This window comes from Tupaia chinensis, unplaced genomic scaffold (genome assembly GCF_000334495.1).
Source record: "Tupaia chinensis unplaced genomic scaffold, TupChi_1.0 Scaffold146177_1, whole genome shotgun sequence".
NCBI classification, from domain to species: Eukaryota; Metazoa; Chordata; class Mammalia; order Scandentia; family Tupaiidae; genus Tupaia; species Tupaia belangeri.
The window spans coordinates 431,648-437,193 of record NW_006206032.1 but is presented as its reverse complement, the minus strand read 5'-3'; the positions used below and the strand labels follow the sequence as shown (position 1 = coordinate 437,193).

Below are 5,546 nucleotides of genomic sequence, written 5' to 3'. Positions count from 1 at the left end.
AAAAGAAAAAAAAAAAAAAAAAAAAAAAACCAAAAGACAAACAAAAAAAAAAAACCACCTCTCCAAAAAAAATATATATATATATAAATACTTTCAAGGGATATTTGGATATTTTGACCTCCTGTATTATATCCTTCATCTCTAACAGGTCCATTTGATTCTTTTTTATACTGTGTACAGATACCTCAAACATTTTTTTTCCCCAGGACTTGGTTAACACTTCTACATTAAAATGATGCAAAACTTTCAAGGTCAGCATCCTTTTCAAATACCAATATATCATTTCCTCAAAAAGATTAAAGCTTTTGTCTAGAAATAATGGTGAAATATTGATACATTTTTGTAGGTGCAAACATAACTCTGACTCTTTTGACAATTGATTTAAAGTCTTTGATAAGTAAGTCCAGTGTCTGAATTTCCTGAGGTGTGGCTTCTGTCATTCTTTCCCTCTATGAATGGGCCGTACTTTCCTTTTTCTTTGTATGTTTTGTGATTCTTTTTGTTAAAAACTGGACAGTTGAGTATTATGACATGGTTATTCTGGCAATAAGATTCCCCCCCCTTATCTGAGTTTGTTATTCTTGAGTATTATAGTCATATGTTTGTTTAATTACTTTTGTCGGCTATTTTTTAATAATGACTATGTTCCTTGACATGTGAGCTTTGTTCCTTTAGCTTATAGGCAGCTAACGTTTTGACAGAATTTTTTGGACCACCAGTGACTAAAACAAATCAACAAATGCAAACAAAACCTTTCCCATCTTTGTGGATAGATACTGTGCCACTTCTTTGACACAGCCAGGCTATTTACAACTGTGCCTTCGCCTTCATTTCCTGCTTTATGGAGCATAGAGACCTGGCAAAGGTGGAAGCTTAAAGTCTTCAGAGGTTTTTTGTGAGTATTCATTCTGCCTCGATCATTAGCATGGCTATATATTGTATGACTCCATTAAACCTTCTATCCCCAGGTGACGGTGGACTTCTTGTTCATCTTACAGTGCTTTTGAGCAATGCCTAAATCAGGTGAAACAGACATGAATAACTTGAATCAGTGCTTGAGGTAGTCCTCATTTAGGCTAAACCAGACAAATGCAATAATTTCGGTTAAGATCTTCTCTGCTCCTGTGGAATATTACATGGGAATGCAGACTGCCTTCTTCAGGATTGTTCCAACATGGAGAGAGGTTGGAACAAGACAAGTACAAGTATCACAAAGGTTTGCTTCTTCTTTCAAGTTGCTCTTTTTCTTGATTCAGCATTTTGCTCAGTTGCTATAAGCTTTTGATTGTTTTCTAGAGTTTGGACAAAGTTGGTCCTAATAGTTCCTGTCTGTTTTTTGGTGTTTCTGTGGAGTGACAGGAGTTTGAGCCACCTTTTCTGTTGTTTTTCTAATATCAACCCTCTCTCTACATTAAAGTGGGTCTACTTAACATCTGGACAAATTATAAATGTATTTTACATATTTTTCACCTAAAAGAATATCTTGATATTTCTTAGGGGTGATTGCTAAAGCTAACATTACTGAATCTAGCACATAATGTAGAAGGACTTATACCAATGGGTCTGTGTTGTATTTAAAGTCTTTCTAGACTTATCAGTGATACAAATCTAAAATCACATTTGAAAAAGCATAGTTTATTACATATACTGGTTATTCATTCTTCTAGGAAAAGGATATTGAGGGCTTAAAATATTCCAGGAATTGTACCAAGAGATGCTGGGTTTCAAATACATCCTGCTCTGAGCTATTTAGACATGCCAAAAAGCAATGAAAGTACAATGTGAAGATTGTGATAAACAAAGTATTTATAAAGAACTAAAGGAATCTAGAAAAGTCAGAGTAGATAACTCTTTGGTGAGGATATCAGAATTTCAAAGAAGAAAAGACATTTAGTCAGCGCATAGGAGATGAGTTGAGGGTTAATAGGCAGGCATTCATGAGGAGATGATGTCATATCCCACCTGAAATACCATCCTGATGGGATAAACAGCATGCACAAAGTCTTAAAAATTTTAAGGAGAAAACATACCATGTAAGTTGTCTAAAAATAAAGTGGATTTAAACTTAAAAAAAGAAAAGTAAAGCATAGACTATTACAGGAAGAGAAATAGTGTTATTGAGAAGAAGAATAAACTTGTGAGAGAAGATGCAAAAAGACTAGAAATAGACAGTTGGGTTATGGCCAGGTCATAAGAAGCATTGAGTGCCGTGCCAAGGAGTTTAGACTTGATTCTGAAGCGAGAGATACTTCTCATATTAAGACTCTCCACATTCTTCCTTTATAAACTCAAAGCATTTATTCTTTCAGCAATGGAACTAAACCACTTTTAAGTGAAAGAAATGTTACATAAAGCCAGGGATCCAGCAATGAGTAAGATATGATTTCTGGCTGCAATTAGCTTCTTCCTTTTAGGCATTAATGCTATTCTTCTCTTTCTGTTTTACATGAATCATGACTCTCCTCAAATGACCAATTTTGTTCCTGTAGAATACATTCTTAGGAAAGATTACCCAAGCTACTTTGGTGCTTTGGTGGTGATGGTGACACTAGATGCCATAAGCTACTTCTGATTCCCTCCTTCTCCCTTCAGATTTTATTTTTATTACTCCTTTCTTTACATGATCTCTACTCATATTTCTCCCCTTCCAAATATAATTTCACTTTCTTAAATCCCGAATCATGCCAGTTAAGTCTGTTGAAATCTTATTGATAATCTTGCTCTCCTACATTTTCAATTCACTCATTTCTCTTATTTTAATTAATTAATCAATTGATCATTTTTAATTTGCTAGGGGGCACATGTACACATTGGAGAGGGACAGAGAGAGAGAAGCAAAGTGAGAGAGCATCTCCGGTGGGAAGGTCACACCACAATCCTTTCTCCACCATTTCTCCTTTTGCGACTTTGGACACACATGCACATGGTGTATTTTTCAAGTTACCGTGTGCAGGACTCAAACTGTGCAGTCATCCATGTGGGATCTGGCCACCTTAACCACTACATCACTGGCTGGCCCTCTCTTATTTTCTTATCTGCTAAAATCCTTGAATGATTTTTTCTTATCAGCTAACTCATTTCTTGGACTTCTAGAATCAGAAGCCCATCTATTCCAACCACTTTTTAAAAACCACACTCTGTACTCTTAAAGACTACAGTGATTTTCAGTTACCCAAATAGGAACCTTAACCCCACCCTAGTGTTCACCTTCTTAGTAGTAATCAACTTGTTCCACCTATGTTGGTTTTCTCTGAAATCAATTTACCTTACTAACTGGCTAGTATTTCAAGATGATTATATCTATTATCCATCCTGCAGTCTCTGACACCAACAAGAGACTATGTGCCCAAGATTAATTTGTGAAAGGAGCCTGTTGTGTTTTCCTCAGTAGCAATGGGCAAAGGGTTATTATTGCATGATAGAGACCAGAACATGCTTCCTTACCTATTCCTTCCACTCTTCTATTGGGCATATGCTTTTCCTTTCATTGGATTTTTATTTTTAACACTTGCTTGTTATGTAAATTTGTACATGTGACACGCCTGTTCATCTCTTTTTTTTTCTTTCATTTTTTTTGCAGCCACTTAAAGATCTGTGTATTTTTAAAAGGCAGGCAAAACCTTGATTTTGCTTTGAAACTGAAATTTCAAGAGCACTTTTTCAGCAAAGCACTGAGTAATGTTTAAGGTCAAGAACAACAGTAGCAATGACAATGAGAAAAACATACAGGCAAGAACCAGAAACTACTTAGCTCATACCACACAGATTCTCCATTAACTTTTATCAGTTTATAAGACATTGCATTAGGATGCTAATTCTAAAAGAGACTGCTGTAAAGGAATCCCTCTCAACAACTACATCTACTCTCTTCTAGTTAGTTATGTGGGAAGACAATATATACTTCGGCATATTTTCAGTTGGTTATTCAGAGAACTGCAGACAGAAAAGCTCTGAAAAGCTGTCCTTTCATGAAAGAAATTTTTATCTATCTTAGGTAATTGCAGGGTGTGTGCAAAGCAGTGTCCTCCCTCCCCCTGCCCCTTATTCTGCTTAAAATAGATAAAGGACTGACTCCATACCTTCCATGACAGATACTACAGGCAGTCACTATTCCTCAGATGGATGTTATGGAAAAAAATATTATCTGTGTAATAAGGCTACCTTGCAATGCAGTTCCTTTCTTCACCCTCCCAATGGTGTGTTGCCATCACCCCTGCAACCCCCTCACCCCCAGGAGCCTTTATTTCCTTATTTCTTTCTGTAACTCAAAATACTATTTTAGGTCCTGGACCTCATTGGGTTATTGGGCATTTATTTTTCTGTGATACCTGAGTGAAAGCAATAAATTTGCATGCTTTCTCTCCTGTTAATTTGTGTGTTTGAAGTTTATTTTGGCATATGTAAAAACTTAATCCTTTAGAGAAGAAATTTCCTTTGCCCCTATAATTATAAGAGTCATTGATGAGTTCATTGATGAGTCAGGTAACAACATTTACATACTTTATAGCACTTAGCAGATACTCAAGTACTTTTACACACATCTCATTTGATCATCACAACCTGTGGCAGTGAGATTAAGTCATTATCATTTTCACCAGCTGTTATAATTTTCTTTGAATATTGTTTTTTTAAGTAATTATTTATGTACTTTGATTTGTTGTTGTTATTATTTTTAAAATTTGCTATAGGGTATGTGCACTCTCATAGAGAGGGAGGGAAAGTGAGAAAGCAAGCTACCAGGTCTGGGGCTCAAACCACCATCGGCCATATGAGAGTCCAGCACCCCAACCACCGTAACACCTGCTGGCCCCTTCAATATTGTCTTAATAGAGAAACTGGTTTTTCTTCAAGGGGAAGATACACTCAACACACTACATACCTCCAGATCTTTTTTTTTCCATATCTGCAGCAGCCCAGTCAACTTGCCCTGACCTTGGTTCTGCTCAGTGATCATTCCTTTAAAGGGTCTAGTGGTTCTCAACACTGACTACATGTCAGAACTACTTGAAGAGTTATTTAAGAAATTGCTTTGTTTCTGGGTCCCCCTATAGATCATTTGTCTCAGAATTGTGGATTAGATGAAGAGTAGCTAGGAATTCCTATGTTTTGAAAACTCCTTGGGTAATTTAAAAATGGTCAGCAAGGTCTGAGAACCATTATTATAGATGCAGAGCTATTGTCTCCATTGATGGAAAGTAATTTAATTTCAACTTTCTAAATAAGAAACCTTTATATACAAACCACCACTGACTGCAGTAACTTTTCTTTGAGATAAATAATTTCCTTTCCCTTGCTATACAGAATATGGTCCATGAGTCTACAAAATCTGCAGGATAATCTAGAAATGTGTTTAAAATGTAGATCTCAGGTCTTACCTCCAATCTAACAAATTCAGAATCTGCATTTTAATAAGCTCTCTTAGATTCTCATGAAGGTTTAAAAAGCCCTGCTTTATACCAACCTCCTGGAATTTTTATTCCTGTTTTTTTTTTTTTTTTTTTTTTTGTGTCTTTTTTTATAGATTTTTTTTATATTGATTTTTTGGG

At 35.8% G+C, this 5,546-nt stretch overlaps 1 long non-coding RNA gene across 1 annotated transcript in view; it reads left to right on the top strand.

The window, feature by feature from the left end:
- Positions 1-5,546, top strand: part of LOC114006208 (uncharacterized) — a 129,883-nt gene that overhangs the window by 7,989 nt on the left and 116,348 nt on the right. The window lies entirely within an intron of this gene.